At 46.0% G+C, this 21,304-nt stretch overlaps 1 protein-coding gene across 24 annotated transcripts in view; it reads left to right on the top strand.

The window, feature by feature from the left end:
• ZNF618 (zinc finger protein 618) overlaps window positions 1–21,304 on the top strand; it is a 206,565-nt gene that overhangs the window by 77,693 nt on the left and 107,568 nt on the right. For 4 of the 24 annotated variants that reach the window (XM_042242846.2, XM_060408864.1, XM_060408863.1 and 1 more), the window contains one exon: window positions 12,631–12,682. The exons of the other annotated variants lie outside the window; for them this stretch is intronic. The gene's annotated coding sequence lies outside the window, so the exon portion shown is untranslated. The remainder of the gene's footprint in view (window positions 1–12,630; window positions 12,683–21,304) is intronic. 24 annotated transcript variants of the gene reach the window in all.

Genomic DNA, 21,304 nt, shown 5'->3' with positions numbered 1-21,304 from the left:
ATACAGGATACAGGATGCTTGAGGCTGATGCACGGGGATGATCCAGAGAGATGATATGGGGTGGGAGGTGGGTGGGGGGTTCATGATTGGGAACTCATGTACATGCGTGGCGGATTCATGTCAATGTATGGCAAAACCAATACAGTATTGTAAAGTAAAATAAAGTAAAAATTAAAAAAAAAAAAAAGAATTGGACATGGAACAACAGACTGGTTCCAAATAGGAAAAGGAGTACGTCAAGGCTGTATATTGTCACCCTGCTTATTTAACTTCTATGCAGAGTACATCAAGAGAAGTGCTGGGCTGGAAGAAGCACAAGCTGGAATCAAGATTGCTTGGAGAAATATCAGTAACCTCAAATATGCAGATGACTGCACCCTTATGGCAGAAAGTGAAAAAGAACTAAAAAGCCTCATGATGAAAGAGGAGAGTGAGAACGTTGGCTTAAAGCTCAACATTCAGAAAACGAAGATCATGACTTCCGGTCCCATCACTTCATGGCAAATAGATGGGAAAACAATGGAAACAGTGAGAGACTTTATTTTGGGGGGGCTCCAAAATTCCTGCAGATGGTGATTGCAGCCATGAAATTAAAAGACGCTTACTCCTTGGAAGGAAAGTTATGACCAACCTAGACAGCATATTCAAAAGCAGAGACATTACTTTGCCAACAAAGGTCTGTCTAGTCAAGGCTATGGTTTTTCCTGTGGTCATGTATGGATGTGAGAGTTGGACTGTGAAGAAAGCTGAGCACTGAAGAATTGATGCTTTTGAAGTGTGGTGTCGGAGAAGACTCTTGAGAGTCACTTGGACTGCAAGGAGATCCAACCAGTCCATCCTAAAGGAGATCAGTCCTGGGTGTACACTGGAAGGACTGATGCTGAAGCTGAAACTCCAATACTTTGGCCACCTGATCCTAAGAGGTGACTCATTGGAAAAGACCCTGATGCTGGGAAAGATTGAGGGCAGAAGGAGAAGGGGACGACCTAGAATGAGATGGCTGGATGGCATCATTGACTTGATGGACATGGGTTTGGGTGGACTCTGGGAGTTGGTGATGGACAGGGAGGCCTGGCGTGCTGCAGTTCATGGGGTCGCAAAGAGTCAGACATGACTGAATGACTGAACTGAGCTGATGTAGGATTTTGGGGTCTGAATTTATATAAGAATTATCTATAATTTTATCTTTTAAATGATCGTTGCCCAGTTTTAATTGGAGAAGTATTTTGGCTTTGTAGGAAGAACTGGGATGTTACTCTCCCACCAACAGTTTAGAAAATACAAATATAATCTGTTTATTGAGGGTTTGGTAGAATTTGCCAATAAAATTATTTGAACATTCCCAATGATTTTACAGTTCAAATTTCTTCATCTAATTCTTGGTCTATTCAAGTTTTCTATTTAGAAACCAATCTATTTTGTATGCATTTAAGATATATGTTAATAAAAAGTCTTTCTTCCTCTTTCTGTCTTTCTATCCATCCTTTTGGTTCTGAGTTACTGCCTCCTTCTCATTTCTTAGTATTTTAAATTTATCTTTTTATTTTCTTGGCCAGACATATTGAGGGAGCAGGCAGGGTTAGCTATTTTATTCATAATTTCAAAGGACTTGCCCTTGCTTTTGTTGTCAAGTCTTTGTTTTTCTGTTTCTTTAACTTCTGGTTATTTTTCTTCAATTTTGACTTTCGGTCTATTTCCATTTTTCGTTTATTCACTGATTTTTTGAGTGACAGTTCAGAAGTATCCCATGGGTTTTACTGTATAGTACTCTCATTGTTCATTTTTAAACAGGCTTCAGTTTATTTTAATTTCTCTTTAAAAACTATTCCTCTAAATAACCTTTGGATTACATTTCCAAGTGGTTAAATTTTTTGTGGCTCTCTCTTTGTTTAATTTTTAGTTTTATTGCTTCGTGGTCAGAGAATATGGCCTGTGTAATTTCTGACTCACGAAAAAAATTATTGAGGTTTTCTTTGTAGCCCATCACATGATCAGTCTGTAATTGTTCCATGGATTTTTGAAAAGATGTGTATTGTTTTATAAACACATACAAAATATATTAAACTGTTTGTGTTTTTCAAGTCCTTTATTGGCCACCCCAGTTTTTTATTTTTTCATTTTATCTTTTATTTATTTATTTTTTACCCTTGTGTTTTAAATCCTCATAATCTGTCCATTTCTGGGAAGTATGTCATTGTCTCTTATTATAACTAATGGTTTTACATTTCTCCTTGTATTTTCACCAGTTTTGCTCTGTGTATGTAGTGAATATAGTAATAGTTTTTTAGTGGTTAAATTTAGTATCAATTGAAAAATAATTTTTGCCCTTTGTGATTCTTATTTTTTACCTTGAAGTCTGTTGCCATTTCTGCATTTTATTGACACATGCCTGGTGTCATTTTGTCAATTCCTTGTTCTTTTTTAAAAAATTTGTTTTAAAGTAATTGAAGACTTCATGAAGAGTTGCAGCAAGAATGCTCATGGTCTGCATGTAGCCTTCACCCAGCTTTCCTCATTGATACCATCTCATGTCATCATAATCCTTTCTATTTTGGCCTTTCTGGGTCTTTTTGTTTTAGCTTCTGTCGTGCCCTACATCCCCCCATCTGTGATACACTGTTTTTTTAATCGGGGGATTTATGTATAGATGCAGAGTGTGTTTATAGCTCAGTTATGCCCAACTCCTTCGACATTCTTTATACTATAGCCTGCCGGGCTCCTCAGTCCATGGGATTCTCCAGGCCAGAATACTGAAGTGGGTAGCCATTCCCTTCTTTGGGGGATCTTCCCGACCCAGGGATCAAACTGGCCTTCTGCATTGCAGGCAGATTCTTGGCCATCTGAGCCATCCATATTTATTGTGTTTGCTTGTTTTAAGTTTCAGCTTCCTTCAGCTACCTTAATTTGTTGGTTTTCCATGATGTTTTTCTCCTGCTTATTGTTGGATTGCCAAAGTTATCTTTAGTTTCAGTTTTTCTTACTTCCATAAGCCCTTGCTGCTTGAATGCCACCCCCACCTCCATTCTTACTCATTTGGAAGTCATAATCTTATTTCTCATTTTTTTCAGTTAGGCTAAGATTTTTAGCAAACATATTTAAACTTGGGCAAGAATAAATTATTATCTCTACCCTCAAAGATTCCCCGCCTACACACAAATATTTGACCTTTAAATGTACCATGCTTTCCTTATCCTCTCTCTGTAATCGGTTCTTGGTTAATATGATATGGAATTTTATTGCCAGCTTAAAAAAATTCTGCATTGTGGTTTTGGAAATTATGTAAGAGCTGCCTTGAGCTTCACAGCTACATTTTCAGCCACTTTTTTGTAGGCTTAAACTCTATTTTGTTGAGTTTCTTTCTCTTCTTTCTAAAATTTTGTTTGATATCTTCTTTCTTATACTTAATTTCCTTTATGTTTTTCAGAAAAGGTGCTGGGATGGCTGCAGAATCTTTGTATATCTGAGAAGTCAGATATATATATATTTTTTTCCCTCCACTTGAGTGATGAGTTGGTTTGCAGTTGAGTTCTAGGTTTAAAGCCCTTTTGCTTAGAGCTTTGTCACCCTTGCCCTCTTTATCTTTTGCCCTTGAGAAGTCTGATGCTAGACTGAGTCCTGTTTCTCTGTAGGTGTTTTTTTTTTCCCCCACTATGGAAGCATTTAAGGATTTTTCTTTGTTCTTGGAGTTAGGAAATTTCATCAGGGTGTGTCTTGAGAGGCTTGTTTCATTCCTCATCCTCAGCACTTGGCTTTTGTGCTCCAAAAACTCCAGCCTTTATTTCTGTCTTGTTCTTCACTCTGGAGAAATGAGTGCATATTGGGCCTGTAGTGAATCTCTAGGGTAGAGAGACAGTGAAGCCCTGTTAATTAGATGACTTGGGAAGCATGCAGCCGGACAGCTGGTCAACCCTCTACATACCACCCATTTCTCATCTGTAGAAGGCAGCGAGAACAGCTCTTGTCAATAGGGTGGGTGGGAGATAAAACAGAACACAGACAAACACTTGGGAGCGCCTGCACAGAGGAAGTTGTCAGTGGTGGGAGCTGCTGTCTCTATAATCCCCTGAAGGCAGCAGAGATGGAGGAACAAATGGGCTTTTGAACTGGAGTTTGAAGAATGGACAAGATGGGAACCTTCTCTGAGGCTCAGTCTCTCTCCTCAAGATGATGGAGCTTGATAAGTTTATCAGTTCAGTTCAGTTCAGTCACTAAGTCATGTCCGACTCTTTGTGACCCCATGAATAGCAGCACGCCAGGCCTCTCTGTCCATCACCATCTCCCAGAGTTCACTCAGACTCACGTCCATCGAGTCAGTGATGCCATCCAGCCATCTCATCCTGGGTCGTCCCCTTCTCCTCCTGCCCCCAATCCCTCCCAGCATCAGAGTCTTTTCCAGTGAGTCAGCTCTTCGCATGAAGTGGCCAAAATACTGGAGCTTCAGCTTGAGCATCATTCCTTCCAAAGAAATCCCAGGGGTTGATCTCCTTCAGAATGGACTGGTTGGATCTCCTTACAGTCCAAGGGACCCTCAAGAGTCTTCTCCAACACCACAGTTCAAAAGATCAATTCTTTGGCGTTCAGCCTTCTTCACAGTCCGACTCTCACATCCATACATGACCACAGGAAAAACCATAGCCTTGACTAGACGGACCTTAGTCAGCAAAGTAATGTCTCTGCTTTTGAATATACTATCTAGGTTGGTCATAACTTTTCTTCCAAGGAGTAAGCGTCTTTTAATTTCATGGTAAGTTTATAGGTAATCATTATTATTATTATTTTTTTTATTTCACACAGAGGGATATGACTGGAATCATTTTGGAATCTTCAGTCTCTTCTTTCTCCTCTCTCCTTTCTCTCTTGTTCTTTCCTTTTATCGATTTTATTGGCTTGGCCAAAAAGTTTATTCCGTTTTTTCCTATAAGACTATAGAATTGTATAGAACTGAATGAACTTTTGGGCCAACCCAGTATCTGGTTTTTGTGGCTGCATGCATGCTAAGTCACTTCTGTCGTGTCCAATTCTTTGTGACCCTGTGGACTATAGCCCACCAGGCTCCTCTGTCTAGGGATTCTCCAGGCAAGAATACTGGAATGGGTTGCCACGCCCTCCTCCAGGGGATTTTCCTGACCCAGGGATCAAACCTGTGTCTCTTACGTCTCCTGCATTGGCAAGCAAGTTCTTTACCACTAGCGCCAGCTGGATCCAGGGGTTCAAAGAACCCTTAATTTGCTGAAGAGAAAGGACTTCAGACTTGCCTGCCGGCGCCTGTGGTAGTGGTCTGAAGGGAAGGTTGGGCGTCTTTGCGCATCCTCGTCTGACATGCCCTCTAGTGTCTCCTCTTTATCTGTCCCCACTCTCCTGGGCTACTAACTGCCCAGCACGTCCCCAGGGCTTGCATACAGTAAGTGCCCTGGAAAAGCTTATGGAGCATACGGTGAATCAGTGCTCCATTTTTCCTGCTTGGAGACATGACTGCTTCTCACTTCACTGGGCAGGTGCCCTTGCTTTTGCTGTTTTATAAAAGATTTTATTTGTGATCGAATGACAGACAGTTCTTTCAGAAAACGAGAAGAACTGGTTTGGACCATTGTGAAACTCCGTTTTAATAGCAAGAAGACAGGGCTCTGGCAGCTTCAAAAAGGGCAATCAAGAAATTCTTGTTTGGGCAACAGAAGGAACTATTTAGAGTGGTTACATGGGTTCAGAGTCGCTCCAAACTCCATATAATTCCAACTTCTAATGGCTTTTTTGGCCTCTGAGGTAATTGGTGAAAGTTAATTTACAGGAGTGTTCTAGGTTGGTTTCACCAAATTGCCTACCGTCCCAGGCATATCTGGAAACATCACAGGAGAAATTCGGCTGGGAAGGAGACATGGGTAGGGTATGATTTCCAACGTGTTTTCTCTGCTCTTGGCATGGTTCACAAAGCAAATATTTTTGAGCGTCTCTTCTGCCTGGCGGTGATGAGACAGGAGAGGGAAGGAAGATGGGACTGAATTAGTGCAGTAGAGTGCGGTCAGTGTGAACCCTGCACCCAACTGACTCAGGAGAGCTGGAGGGGTGAGGGCAGTGTTGGATATGGAGGGGCTCACCGTGGATGAGAGGGAAGGGCGTTCTGGACAGTGGTCACTGCACGAACAGCATCCCAAGCGAGTCAGTGAGAGGTAAAGCGTGTCTGCATGGTGCAGCCTTGCGTGCAGTAAGGCCGGGATCCCCTGTGTTCCATCTAAGGGGAGCCGTTGCCACTTAGCTGTACCTGCCTGTGGCCACGTCAGAACACAGGCCCAGGGTGGCCAAAGCTTCAGATTTTCTTTTTTTTTTTTTTTTTTTTAAGAGAAGCTCTAGATCTAGAATTTTATGTAACATTTCCTAAATTTCTAATTATGGCAACTCATTGAAAAATTTTTAAATAATGTAAACCGCACCACCCCCCACCCCCCGCCCCGCCACGCCCAAACCCATTCCAGGCCACCAGCTAGTGAAACCTGTTGTGGGAGATTGAGAGAAACAAGGATGAAGAGGGACCCAGCCTGCCATGACCTGTGTCCTGTCCATTGCCAATGTCAGGAAAGAGAGCTTGGCCTTGAATTTTGAAATGGAGGCCAGCTGACTCTGGAGAAACCTGACCTTCCCCAACCTTATTTACTTTGACTCAGGGAATGGGAGTCAGAAGTTTTGGGCTTTTAGGTTTTCTCTTTATTACTACCCGCCCCCCTTTTTTTCCTTTGCTAAAACTGCACGGGGAATGTGATGGTGACAGGTGGAGCTGGTTTGCCTCTTAGGACTTCTAAGCTCCCCTTGCCACACGCTCCCACCCTGCACGGTTCTGGCCCCATGGGAATTTCTCCCCTTCCTACCCTTTCATTCTGTTTTGTGGGATAATGGAGAGAGGGCCGGTTAAATACACTCTTGAGCCTCAACTAGCCACAGTTAGCCACATATGCTCATTTTTACCCTGAAGTAGATGGATAAACATTTTGTTTAAAATTCTTGTTCTTAAATTCATAACACAGAGGTGTCCAGTCGAAATATAATGTAAGCCACATATGTAATTTAAATTTTCTAGTATCCACAACAGAGGGGAAAATGACAGTTGAAATTAATGTTAGTAACATAATTTATTTAGCCCTGTACCTCCAAACTGTTATCGCTTCAACATGTAACCAATATAAAAATTGTTTTATGCTACTATATCATTATATACTATATTATTATATTTTTAATTTCTTACAAAGTCCTTGAAATCTCTGTTTTCCACGGATAGCCCATCTCACTTTGGATTCATTACAGTGTTTCAAATGTGAAGTCACATGTGGCTAGGGGCCATCACGTTGGACAAGGGTGGCTGTTACAGGTGCACGTGAGAAGGTGACATTCCACAGACACAAAGGAGTATACAGACCAAGGACTTCCCTGGCGGTCCAGTGGTTAAGACTTCTTGCAATGCAGCGGGTGCAGGTTCGATCCCTGGTCTGGAGGGCTAAGATCCCACATGCCTTCTGACCAAAAAACCGAAACATAATACAGAAGCAGTATTGTAACAGATTCAATAAAGATTTTAAAAATGGCCCCCCTAAAGTCTTTAAAAAAATATACAAGCCAGCTGTGAACTATCTTCCCTGGTGATCCACTGGTCAAGAATCTGCCTGCCAATGCAGGGGACATGGGTTTGGTCCCTGGTCTGGGAAGATTTCAAATGCCTTGGGGCAGCTAAGCCTGTGGGCCACAACTACTGAAGCCCAAGCTTTAGAGCCCAAGAACCACAACTAGAGAAAGCCCGCATGCAGCATCGAAGACCCAGCACAGCTGTAAATAAATAAAGAATATTTTTAACAAAAGGGCACGTGTAATGATGCTTTTCCCCTGCTTGGGCTGCTCTCCCTTCCCCTCAGGATGGAATTCTCTGGGCTCTGTCCTCCCTTCAGCTCCGTCTGCCAGTCTCCCTCCCTCTGTCTTACCAGACGGGCCTTCTCCTCTTCTTCAACATGCCAGGCGCCTTCCAGCCTCTGCGCCCTCATACGGGCTGTTCCCGGTACCTGAATTGTGCCTCCCCCATTTCCACCTCCTCCTTGGCCTTGCTGCATCTAACCAGTTTCCAGGTTAAATGTCCATTTTTAGGGAGGTCTTCCTTGATCCTCCTGCCCTAAACTCCAGGCTAGATTATGTTTCCCTGTTTAATACTATCAGGAGGGGAGGAGAGAAGTCTTCTTTCTTTTCGGCACCCAGCACAATCATAATTACCCAGTTATCAGTGAGATAATCATTGAACATGCCTCTGCCCCATTGGGCCATGTGCCCCAAGAATGCAAGGACCATGAGTGCATTGTTTGCTTGTTTTATGCACAGCAGCTCCTGTGGCGGCTACAGGAAATAGATTATTAGAAGATATGAATGATGCAAGGCTGAGATTCAGTCTTGTAGAGGAACCAGGGGCCACAGACCCCAGAGGGCACAGACCCACAGCAGTGAGGCGGTGGGCGGGGTGGGGGGCTGTCCACCCTGTGGTCAGTGCTGATCTGCTTTCTCACCGGCAGAACCCACCACTCCCTGTCCCCCTCTTGACTGGCTTTCAGTTGCCTGTAAATTATATTTTTGGTGGCTGTTAATAAAAATATAGGGCTGGGGAAAAAAAAAAAGACTTCTCCTAATAGAATTTTATTAAATGGCACTAGTTTAAAAATGTCTTGTAAAAAGTTAATTAATTTGGGATTTGGGGATGAAAGGCGTGATATAAATGTCAGTTATTATTATTACAATTTCAGCCTCACGCTTATGCTCTTGATCCAGCCCCTGATCTGGAGTTTCTCCTACACCCAGGGACTGGCAGCTCTGCTGAAATGCCAGAGGCAAATTTGAGCTTTGGGGCTCCATCAGGGACAGAGGGACTTAGCCAAGTGAGGTCGTCCTGCCTTTTCATAGAGGATAATGCCAGGCCTTGAGAGCTGGCGCCACCAAGTCAGGGCCGGGCGCTCTTCAGAGCGGAGTGGTCTTGGTGCTCCAGGGAGCTCCGGGCCTCCGAAGCATCCAGGAGCATCAGGGTCACATGCTCAGCCCGAGCCTGGTCATAGAATCCTGTTGAGCTGTCAGACCTCTGAGAGATTAGAGCCCACTCTCACTTTATATAGAAGGGGAAACTGAGTTTGAAGAGGGTTGGAGGCTTACCTAACCCGTGGTCACACAGCAGGTTAATTAAATTTGTAGAGAAAAAGGCAGTGAAAGCAATTAGTGAAGTGGGGAAAACCTTCCAAAAAAGAAAAAGAATTCAGGCAATTCGTCGGTGATGGGGCTAGAAACTGTTTGCCAAGGAAACAAGGAGTCCTGGGACTTCCTGTGAGTTCAGAGAGACAGACAGCCTTTCGCTCTTTCAAGACACACACCCTCCCCCATCATTCCCCTGACTGCAGACATAGTACCTAGAGGGAAGAGCTCCAGACCTGACCCCGTGTGTAATTACTTCCGCGAGGTGGGGGGCAAGCTGGGATGTTAATCACCATCACAGACCCTTACATTTCTCTACTGATTGTGGGCCAAGCAGTGAGGATCTGCGTGCTTCCGTCTCCTGTTCTCTGCAGCAGGGTGGGAAAACGCCCCTTGCAGGGGTGTGATGGGGAGCAGGTGGGTGGCAGAGTGTGTGTAAGTGGCAGCTTGCAAGCTGGGAGCCTCATGCTCTTAGACTCGCTTGTGCTTACAGAGCTGAAGGGGAGACACGGGTGGCTGGTTGGTTATCCAAGGCAGCCTTCCCAGATGTGTGTCCCTGAGACAGGATTCCCAGCCAGGCTGGTCTGTCTCATTTCCAGTGATGGACTTCACCCGATTCTTCCCTGCAGCCCATTCATTCTGTTTTGCTTGGCTCTGAAAGGGCCTGCCTTCTCCTGTCTGTGATTCTCTAATCCTTGTTCTGTTTTCAGGATTAATCTCTTCTCTCCCAAGTGAACCCACTGTTTGTACACCCCACCCTTCACTCAAACTGTGTCGGTTGAGTGTCTGATTAAGAGGAGGGGCTCAGAGAAGGTTTGTAGAATGAAGGAGAGAAGCAAGCTTATGCCCATCTGGGTCTCTTGACAGTCCATCCTGGGGCTTTTTAGTGAATCCTTATCCATCAGTGGGTTGGGATCTTCCAGGGTATTTGGAAATCCAGTAGAGCTGGATTTGAACCTGGGCTTATTCATGTAAACAAGATACTTAAATCTTAGTAGTTCTCTTTCCTCATCCGGACAGTTGAGTTGTGGAATACCTACCCTGCAGCATTACTGTAAGGATTAAAAGAGGTGATGTGTGTAAAGTACTTAGTACATGCACAGTGAGCACCCTGGTCCCAGGGATTACCCTACACTCATGGTGCATATGTCGGAGTTGGACCATAAGAAAGGCTGAGCGCCGAAGAATTGATGCTTTCAGATTGTGGTGCTGGAGAAGACTCCTGAAAGTCCCTTGGACAGCAGGGAGATCAAACCAGTCAGTCGTAAAGAAAATCAACCCTGAATAGTCACTGGAAAGACTTGATGCTGAAGCTGAAGCGCCAGTACTTTGGCCACCCGATGAGAAGAGCTGATTCACTGGGAAAGACCCTGATGCTGGGAAGGCTTGAGGGTAAGAGGAGAAGGAGGTGACAGAGGCTGAGATGGTTGGATGGCATCACGAGCTCAATAGACATGAGTTTGAGCTAAATCCAGGAGATGGTGGAGGACAGGGAAGCCTGGTGTGCTGTAGGTAGTCCATGGGGTCAGAAAGAGTTGGGCACAACTTACTGATTGAACAATACCACCACGACACTGATCCAATTTCCGGGAGACAGCCTCCTGGCCCTCCTCCATAGCAAGTTCCTTAGGTGTCCGTTAAGTCCCACACAAAACTAGACATACAGACTTCTAGAACCTTCCAATTCCTATGGCCACATGCTTCCTCTGATTATTAAGTGATTGTTCAATGGAACTGAACTGAAGAGTTTTGGCCTCTGTTAGAAAGCTCAGGGTCACATTCCTGGTTTGGGACCAGGCCTGCCACGTCTCTCTGACTGCTCTCTGCAGCTGGAACCAGCCCTGATGTGGGCGCTTTTGAGCAGGTACAAGGTCTCCTAGCCTTTCATCAACTGAAAAGAGCCAGCAGTTGTCTTCACTCAAACTTTTACTCCTCCTCCTGCCCCATCCCCCTCCAAAAAAAAAAAAAGAGAAAAAAGAAAAACCCGCACAGCTGCCTCAGACATTTAAAAGGCCTTAAAACTGGAACCCTGGAGCAACATGGGGGGGAAAGGGTGAGTCCAGGGTATCCCCTTGGCCAGCATCTTGTTGCCCTTGGCGAAGAGCATCCAATTAGCTGTTTGTCTTTCCATTGGTCGTTGGCAGAGCCAGGCAGGTTGCGTGGAAGGAGGTGCTGTGGCTCTCTCCAGGCAGAGCAGTCTTCCTCGCCTCTCATCTTTATTGGATTTCAATGAATCTGTCTGCCCTGGGTCATATGTGCAGTGCAGCCCCATAAACGGTGCGGTGGAATTTCTGCTCCCTTTGTATGGAGAGCCTCAAGCGCACTCTAGCTCCATTGTCAACCCGAATGTGGAAAATGCATAAAATTCAGCGGAACTCACTTCTCTCAGGCATCCCTGAGGTTTAGAATATGACCGTTCTTGTCTTGTAGGCGCAAGCTAGTCAGGAGGTGGGGCGGGGGAGGAAGGCAGATGGTGGAGTGGCAAGCAGTCTTTGCCTGCAGACCCAAAGCCTCACACTTTTCTGTGGAATGTTTCAGGGCTCTAAAGAGGTTTGCTCCCTGGACCTCACAGCTTTGCAGTCGTCAGACTCAGAGGAGGATCTGAGAATGTATGCGGCCTTGGGAATTGGAGAGTTCTGGAAGGAATCTAAGCCCTCTCCATGTTCGATCACCTGCTGGTTCGATCCCTGGGTTGGGAAGAGCCCCTGGAGAAGGAACTGGCAACCCACTCCAGTATTGCCTGGGAAATCCTCTGGACAGAGGAGCATTGTGGGCTACAATCCATGGGGTCGCAAAAGAGTCAGACACGACTTAGCGACTAAGCAACAATAACAAGAAGCCCTCTCCTCTGAACGTGAAGCTGAGATGTTTACAGACAAAAACTCACTTGATTAAAAGGACATGTGTCATTTCAACAGCTCTGGTTGATGCTTAAGTAGGTTGATCCACCTACTTTTGAGTGCCTGCTCTGTGCCAGGCATTGTGCTGGGAGCCAGCTGTGCTGAGGTGAGCAGATGGGAACCCCTGGCAGTGTGGCAATGCCAGGTGTAACGATTCGGAAGGCAGTGGCCTCTGTGGATGAGGTGTGTATACAGGCTCAGATACATGTGGTGGCGTTATTGCTACACTTACTGGCTTGGGTTGGAAAGTGTGCTGGAGATAGGAGTGGTTTTTGGTGTGTGTGCTCAGCCTTCCCTGGTGGCTCACATGTTAAAGAATCTGCCTGCAATGCAGGGGACCCAGGTTTGATCCCTGGGTCGGGAAGATCCCCTGGAGAAGGAAATGGGAAATGGTAACTCACTCCAGTATTCTTGGCTGGAGAATCCCATGGACAGAGGAGCCTAGTGGCCTACAGCCCATGGGGTCTTCTGTCCCTGGGGTCGAACAGAGTTGGACACGACTGAGCAGCTAACACTTTCACTTTCTTTTCAGTGATGTGCAACTGTAGCATACCAGGCTCCTCGCTGTCCATGGAATTTTCCAGGTAAGAATACCTGCGTGGGTTGCCATTTTCTACTCTAGGGGATCTTTCTGACCCAGGGATCGAACCCACATTTCCTGTTTATCCTGCAGTGGCAGGTGGATTCTTTACCACTGCACCACCTGAGAAGCCCATGGAGTGGTTTGTACAGTCCCTCAAAAGCATTTGGTTCTTCCTCCGGGTTGATTCCTCTGCATCCTCACCACAAGGTCATCCAACTTGAATGCCTCTGTTGTCAGGGTGCTCACTATCTCTCAGCTGTCCTCTTTGCCTGGAGGAGAATGTTCCTCTTCATCCTGAGCTCAGAGCTGCCTACCTCTGACTTCTGTTCCCAGGGCCACAAAAACGATGTGCTCTCTCTGCATGGGACCACCCTCCCATAGTAGAGGCAGGTCCCTGGCCCCACACAGCCCTACTCCATCAGCTGCCGCCACGCCGGCTTCCACTGGGGAAAGCGCTGCCCGCCAGTGTGTAAGTGTGTCACTGCCAATAATAGTGCAAAGGCTCCAAATCCAAGCCTTTCTAGGATCGTTTCCTGATTAATTAGGTCAGCGTCTCCAAAATCAATTTCCAGTGAAGTCGCGCCGCCCGGTAGCGCCGTTCCCTGCCCAGCCGGGCGAGTGAGTTGGCGCGGGAGGCAATTCCCTGGTCTCTGGTGCAGTTCAGGCCTCATCTCTACCTGGGAAGAAAGTCACATTGCACGTCTCTTCTGTGATTATCCTGACTTTTTATTTTATCTGCCCTCCCTCCTCAAATCTTCCATTAAACCCCCGTAGATCCTGCTTCAAACAGGCAATTAGACTAACAACGTAATTATATCCCTCAATGCTAATTGTAACTGGTTTAGGGGAAAAACAAAGAGAAAGAGGCTTCAAAATCTCTGGGAACTGAAAGCGGCTGTTATCATTTCCAGGTATTTCTTGTCCCTGTGTGTTTCTTTGGGAGCCTGGCTACTGGCCGGCGGGAGTCTGCGTCCAGTAGCTCTGGCTTTGGTCCCCAGCACCCTTAGGACGACTCTGGCCTGTCCCCTCTCCCCTCCGCACGTGCTCGTGGCATCAGCTTCGTGTCCTCCTGTACTTTGCTGTGTCTCTCTGCTCCTCTGGCTCTCATCCTTTGACTCTATATCTCAACCCTTTTTATACTTTCAGAGCCACTGAGAAAAGGATGAACAAGCAAGGAGGTGGATGTTTTGGGGAAAATGACATTTCTTCTTGCCAACACTCCATCATCCCCAATATCTATAGGCTGCTGGTTCGTGTGATCTCGCTTGGGGAGGCTGGACAGAGCCAGACCTGGTTCAGGGTTTGAGTCTGTCATGTGACAAGGATGCTGTAGAGAGATCTCCTGCCACCCTGCCCATTTATCCTCAGCATTTTCCAGGTCTCTTCTCCTGGCCAGGAACTCTATGTGCTCAGAGGTGAATAAGCGTTGGGGGCCACCCATGGCTTGGGGGAGAAGGCAGGCTGGTAGGTAGTGAAGCAGTGGGGCCATTGAGAAGAATGTACATCAGAGGGGATCCAGCCCTGCCTAGGGTGGCTTGGGGCAGGGATGGGAGGTGGAGGAGGGCAGGGTGGGGATGTTGAGAGGTTTCTAGATGGAGGTGATATCTAGGATGAGACTTGAAGGACGAGAAGGAGAGTTAGCCAGGCAGTGAGTGTGGGGAGCAGAGGCAGGAAGCCTGGTGTGTCTGGAACATTAGGTGTAAGGGTAGTGGTAACGGGAGACATAGAGGAGCATGGTGTTTGCCTTGCAGTAGAACGGCAGCCTGTGAAGGGTTTAAATGGGAATGGTCGTATTTAGATCTTACAAAGACCATGCAGGCTGTCGGTGGAGGCTGTTGGACTGGAGGGCCATGAATGGAGGCTGGAGGCCAGTTAGAGGCTTTTGAAGAAAGTCTGGTGATTTTTTTTGAGTTCTGACTGCCCAGGTATCTGCCCGCCTTGATGTTGATCCACTAGCTGTGTTGTGTGACTTTGAGATGGTCACTTCACTTCTCTGAACCTTCCTCTCCTTGCGAGATTAAAATGAGGCTAGTCATATTTACCTTTCCATGTTGTAGGGGGTGTGTATGAGAAATAAAGTCTGTAAAGTTTCTGGCTCTGTGCTTGACGTAGAATAAACATCAGAGTGGTACTTTTGAAAAGGGAGGGTGTGGTCCTCCCACGTGGCCTGGGATATTTTTCCAAAATTCAGGTACACCACCCCCGCATCAACTTGCATTTCCAGAGGAGGGAAACTCAGGCAATTACATGGTGATGGACTTTTTGAGAACCCCTGCAGAACGTGATAGCTCCTCAGTTATCACGACTTTTACCATTTCTGGAGTTGAGTCCCAAACCTTGGCCTCTTGCCTCGGAACAGATTCCTGGTTCTCTGCCATTTTCCTTTTCTCAGAAACAGGGTCTCCCAGTTTGACGATGGAACGTGCTGATGATGTTTTCCTTAGGGTAGATGTCATGCACAGTGCCGCTTTGAAGCCTGGAGTGGAGACTTTGTCGTCTTTCAGATATCGATGAGCTTGGAACCCCGCTTTCCGTAAATGTGTGCAAGCTTTCGTGACATCCAGTTTGGGCTGTGAAATCCCAGGTATTTCAGCCCTCGGTTTGCCATCAGTTATGCGGATAGGGTGTTTTCATTAAAATTTCCATTAGCTGCTTTTTTTCTCATTTTTTAAAGCCAGTGAGCAATTTATAGATTCATTAACTTTTTACTACACTTGTGAAGTTGGGAAGAGGGGAAAAGAGGAAATGAAATATTTGGTAGTCCTTAAATATGGAGGATGGAAAAGCTGAATGTTTAGAGCTGGTCTGTGGGAGTATTAGGAAGGCCTGAGATTTTCCAGAAGGATTCAGAACTGGAGCAAGGAACACCATCCCTTTCGCTCTCTTCTTCTTATCCCCTCCCCCTAGAGCAGATCCATCCTTTTGTTTGTAACGTTGACTATTTTTTTCTCCAGATGGCTGTCCTTTCTCTGATGATGCACCTCTCCCGCAGCAAGCCCACCACTTCTGGGCAAACTGTGCGGCTCTAAACATTATTTCCTTATTTTATTTTGTTTGCTTGCTTTGGGCCATACCCTGTAGCATGCCGAGCTTCCCGGACCAGGGATTGAACATGCAGCCTCTGTCGTGTCAGTGCAGAGTATTAACCACTGGACCACCAGGGAAGTCCCCTTATTTCTTTGTGTTGTGTTTCAGTCTGATTATTTATAATGCTCTTACTTCATTTTATTTGGTGGGTGAGTTAGTTACGGCACTGTAGTTGAGTATATGGGCTTTGGGGCCAGGCAAGCTTGGGTACAGATTTGTTTACTAGCTGTGTGATTCAGGGCAGGTAACTTTACCTTTCTGAGCCTCACTTTATCTGTTAGTATACAATCACAGTAGTATTAGGTCTTCTGGGAAGCTCCAGGGACGTGGCAACAGTATTCTTCACTGTACACAAGTGGCGAGGATAAAATAAGATGGTTTACTAAAGAACCCAGCTTCACGTTCCAGACTGTGCCATGCACTGGACGACTCAGCTGTGAACGTTCTCACTTGGACCCAGTTCCCTACCACCTCCCCGGACCTCAGTTTCCTCAGTTCTGAAGTGAATGAATGATCTCCAGATAATGAAGATGTTGGATGATTGCTCACATATTTAATGAGCCTTTTAGAGTCATTGGCACAGCGCAGTATCTCAATCCACACTAGCAGTCATATAGTTTTTGTGGCTGCAATTACATACAGCATAAAAACCTCACTCTCGGGGTCTACTGTATTAAAAAGGGAATAGGCTAAGCATTACCTCCCCCAGAGCCTCTTAGGGAAAAGGTCAGTGCTTAAAGATGTTCCCAGGTCATCTTGTCTCAACGCTGGGTGGAGTTTGGCTGCTCTGAGTGCTTCCCAGTGGATGGATGTGTACCTGGGCTCAGCCACCGTGTCTAGTGGCCGCATCCTGAGAGGACACAAGGTAGATTCAGGTCTTCGGAGATTCACGGATCTTTAATCTGGAGAAGGGTAGCATCCCAGGAAATTCCCTTGTCCAGATACCTGCCTTTATAGATATGCAGGCTGGGTCTTTTAAAGTTTGGTCAGAGTTTTTCCTCAAAAGTAATAGTGATAGAAAGCTAAGTAGGAAGGAGAGGAAAAAAGTTGTCTAATTTTTTAGTCATCCAGGGCTGGTGCTTTTTGGCATATTGTATATGTGCCTGCAGTGTTTATATAAAATTGTATCCATACTTTTGACTCTGTTCTTGATATTTCACTGTAGTACATATGCGTTTTTCATGTAGGTCTCCACCATTCATAAGCATGCATTCTAATGGCTTTGTAAGAAGGTATTTATTTACATTGTTGTACACATAGGTCATGGGCTTCCCAGGTGGTGCTAGCGGTAAAGAGCCCGCCTGCCAATGCGGGAGACATAAGAGACGCGGGTTTAGTCCTTGAGTTGGGAAGATCCCCTGGAGGAGGGCATGGCAACCTACTCCAGTATTCTTGTCTGGAGAATCCCATGGACAGAGGAGCCTGGCAGGCTATAGTCCATGGGGTCACAAAGAGCTGGACACGACTGAAGCAACCTTGCAAGCATGCATATAAGGGTCACAATGATGTGCTCTGTTTTTGTACACTTAAGACTTTATTTATAATAGTGTCCGCTGTTATAAATAACACAGTGGACATCTTTGTGCATGAAACCTTTTCTTTCTCTCCTACAATATTGATAGGATTTGTTCCCCAACGTGGTTAAAGAATGTAAGAGTTGGTAAGCTGGTTGTGACAGTGAACCAAGTTAAAATTCGAGAAAGGCAACAGTGGATGTGACAGCTGAGGGCACACAGCTGCTTTGGAGAGTCTTTGGAAGAATCCCATTTGGGCAGGTTGACATGGCAGAATGCTTCCTTCTCATCCTCCATCTTAGCTGAGGTTGGAAGCCAATGATTTGTTTTATTTGCCCAAAGACTTTGGATCTAGTGGCTGGAACACTGATTTTTTTTTTTTTTTAACATGCCTAGCCTAAAACGTGTATGCCCATGACTGCAGTGTCCCGCACGGGGCTTTGCAGAGCACTGTGCCTGATAAAGCTAACTGTGCCTGTGAAAGGTAGTTGCAGATGGCACTAAAATGCATGTGACCTCACTCATTTTGCTCCCACTCTGGGCCCTTATTTTCCATCTGTATAACAGACTCCTGGCCCTAAAGAGTGTGCACGGATGAGAAAGTATTTTGTGCACCAAAAGTGTTCCCCACTGAAGTCCATCAGGGAAGGAGATTCAAGCTTAATTTTGAATAAAGTGTTCGTGGTTGCCTGGTACCGGGGAGGTCGCTGCTTTGAGTAGACTTCTGAGAATCATACAATGTCTTCCGATGCCTCCTCTTAGCTGTTAAGGCATTTGCGCTTCGGTCGTTTTCCAGTTTTAATTAAATGTAGGCATTTTCCGTATTCTACTGCTTTGGCTGTCAAGTTTGCTGACTATAGATATTGTGATGGGTTGACTTTTTGAAATGAGCTTATGGATGGAGAAATAATGGTGGTACCAATGAAGACAGGGGTAACCGTTACTTACATAGCACTTAGTCTGTGCCAGGCACTGTTCTAAGTGCCTTACATTTATTAACTTTTATCACTTAATGATTTCATTTAATCAGTTCATTTCATGAAAGAGAAGCAAGACAGGGGATCTTGGAAAGGAAGACTGGAGCCAGGAGACAGAAGGAGCTCAGTATTTGTGCTGGAAGAAGACTTGGGTTTGAAATTCTGCCCTGCCAGTGACTAGTAACTTTGGGCAAAGTTCCTTAACCTCCACTCCCTCCCTTCTGAAGGGGAAATTGTGGCTCCTACCTTGTAAAGAATTAAATGAAGTAATGGATGTAAAAATCCCATCGATCACTAAACAGGTATGAATCACTGATAGAAAATGTTATTCCTGTCTCACCCCAGACTCAGGATTTGGGGAAGCTAGGTCATTTTCTCCTTCAAGGATACCGTGTAGACGCTTTCATCTGTTGGGCTGTGTGGTAGGCTCTGGGGAATCCAGAGGCATGGCCTCTGTCTGGGGAAGATGTATGGTCCAGCTAGAAAGACAGGTCATAAAAAGATGACTGAGTGTACCAGCTGGTTGATCAATACTATTTGAATGGCTCAGGCAATAAGAGAACAGGGGAGCGAGGTCAGCCTAGGAAATGGAGCCTTCGGTGAAAGGGAAGGGTCGTCTCTTTCTTTGCAGAATGTAGTGTGAAGCTATGCCTTCAGTAATAGCTGGGACAAAGAGGGACACAGTTGAGTGCGTGCCCCAGGGGACAGGAACGCACCTGTCTCCTATGATACGGTTTAGAAACCACCACCATGCCATTGCAGTGTGGATCTGGAGTGGCCTTTGAAGATGGACTGTTCTGGGGTCTTCACAGCCCCACCCAGCTGGCATCAGACTTGATACCTCAGAGCCCCTACTCCTGATCCTTGGAACACAGTGTTCTAGATCTGGTCAGGAGATGCTTCTAGAGTGTCCACTGGGTGCTTGGGTCTTCCAAGTAATGTTAAGGACAGCTGGCTTTTCAGGTGGCACTCGTGGTAAAGAACCTGCCTGCCAATGCAGGAGACGGAAGAAATGTGGGTTTGAAACCTAGATTGGGAAGATCCCCTGGAGGAGGGCATGACAACCCCTACTCCAGTACTCTTTCCTGGAGAATCCCATGGACAGAGGAGCCTGACGGGCTGCAGTCCCTAGGGTTGCAGAGAGTCAGACACAACTGAAATGGCTAAGCACACGTGCTCACAGACTTCCACATTATGCGTTTCCTGTCAGTAGTAGATTCCTCAGCAATGGCCAGAAGCAAAAATATGTGGAAGGCCATTCAAGCACCCCCGTGTTGGGGCGCTAGAACTGGAGGGCCAGGCTTCCATTTCTCAGACCGCCAGGAGCCTTCCAGCCCTGAGCTGTGACTGCTGGATATTGTGGAAGACAGTGCAGGTCAAGGGACGATAGTCGTTGCCTGTGAGGAAGTTACAGTCTAAACAGGGCAGCGGGACCCAGGTGGGCCCTGGGGTAGGCTGTGAGGACCCTGCTGTTGAGGAGTTGCAGCCCTCCAAGAGCTTTCCCATCTGAATTGATCAGCTGTTGGTTTGCCCTCAGCTGCATCCCTTTTGGTCCTCTGTGTGCTGTGAATTTCAAGAAGCCATGTTTCTCAGATATTCTTGCTGTCTGGCCTTTGAATGGTTTAGCCGGAAGGATGCACAGCAGGAATGTTGGGAGATGGAAAGAAGGGAGAAGCCAGGGTGTTTCTCCCCACTCATTCCCTGCCTCTCGTGGTGTTTTCCGTGTAGTTCAGTGCCTCCCTCTGAACCACTCCCATTGAGCGGTGCCTACTGAATCGTCCCAACTCTGGTTAACACGTGTTCCTGTCTCTCTCCAAGCCTAGAGGGGGAAGCAGCTGCTCCTCACATGCTAATCCTCAGCTGCTTTTCTGCCCCCGTGTGTCTTCTCTGCCCAGAGTTGAAGTCGTTTGTGTGCTTGGTCGTGTCCGACTCTTTTCGACCCTTTGAAACGTACTCTTTGCAACCCTTTCAGCTGTAGCCTGCCAGGCTCCTCTGTCCGTGGGGATTCTCCAGGCGAGAATACTGGAGTGGGTTGCCAATTCCTACTCCAGGGAATCTCCCGACCCGGGGATCAAACCTGCATCTCCCGTGTCTCCTGCACTGCAGGCGGATTCTTTATCCACCGAGCCATCAGGGAAGGAGTAGCTTACTCTCTTCTGATCCTGTAGTAAGCTGCCTCCACTTTAAAGATCCAAAGTGGTTTGTCTTCTTCTGCCCCAGACCCTGAAGCACGTACCACCCAGATCAGACCCCGCGGAGCCTTTGGTTGCTCCCACTGTGAAGAATCCCGTGGAAGCTATGGTAAAACAATGGGTGCCCTAATGAATTCAAGATACCAGATTTTGTTTTCCCCTGCAAAGAAAACAGAGTTGTAGAATAATTTCAAAATAGTCTGGCTGTCTTGATTTCTCAGCAGGCGCCCATGGGGATGTGTAGAATTGCAGTCTTTCTTTCCTTCATGGGCCTCTCATTTTGAGGGTAATGGGTAACTCCTTCCTCTCCAACTGTGAGAAGAAATATTTTGATTTTTTAAAAAAAATTTGTGCAGTCATTTTCCCCCTCCCCCTATTTGCCTGGGCTGTTGATCTTGTGATATATTTATAGAGATTGTGGTTGGCTGACCAGGAGTTATTTTGCAATAGGAATTTGTAAGATTTCTACTTTGAGCATGTGTTCCAGACTTTTCTTTCTTTAAAAAGAAATAAAAAATCTTCCGTAGAGCTTCCACTTTGCCCTTCTGTAATTATTTCTCTTTCACAACCCAAGTAAGCCTTCTGTTTTGCATAGTTTTTTAATGTGTATTTTGTTTCTCTCTGGTCTTCTCTCTCCTTTGGTGTCTCTTTTTAACTTCAGACTTTAAAAGGCCATGGTTCCTTCTTCATGTAGGAATGTTTTTGCAGATGAGAATGTGAAGACTGGAAAAAGGGTGCTTTAGAGACCAGGAGACCTCTCTTTCTCTATCTGTAAAAAAAGAGTATTGGGCTAAATTTGTTGGGGCAAGCATGCTACTGTCCCCAGCTTTACCTCACTCACTGCAGACATCAA

The sequence above is a fragment of the Ovis aries genome, chromosome 2 (genome assembly GCF_016772045.2).
Source record: "Ovis aries strain OAR_USU_Benz2616 breed Rambouillet chromosome 2, ARS-UI_Ramb_v3.0, whole genome shotgun sequence".
Lineage (NCBI taxonomy): Eukaryota > Metazoa > Chordata > Mammalia > Artiodactyla > Bovidae > Ovis > Ovis aries.
This window is presented reverse-complemented; position numbering and strand designations above follow the sequence as displayed.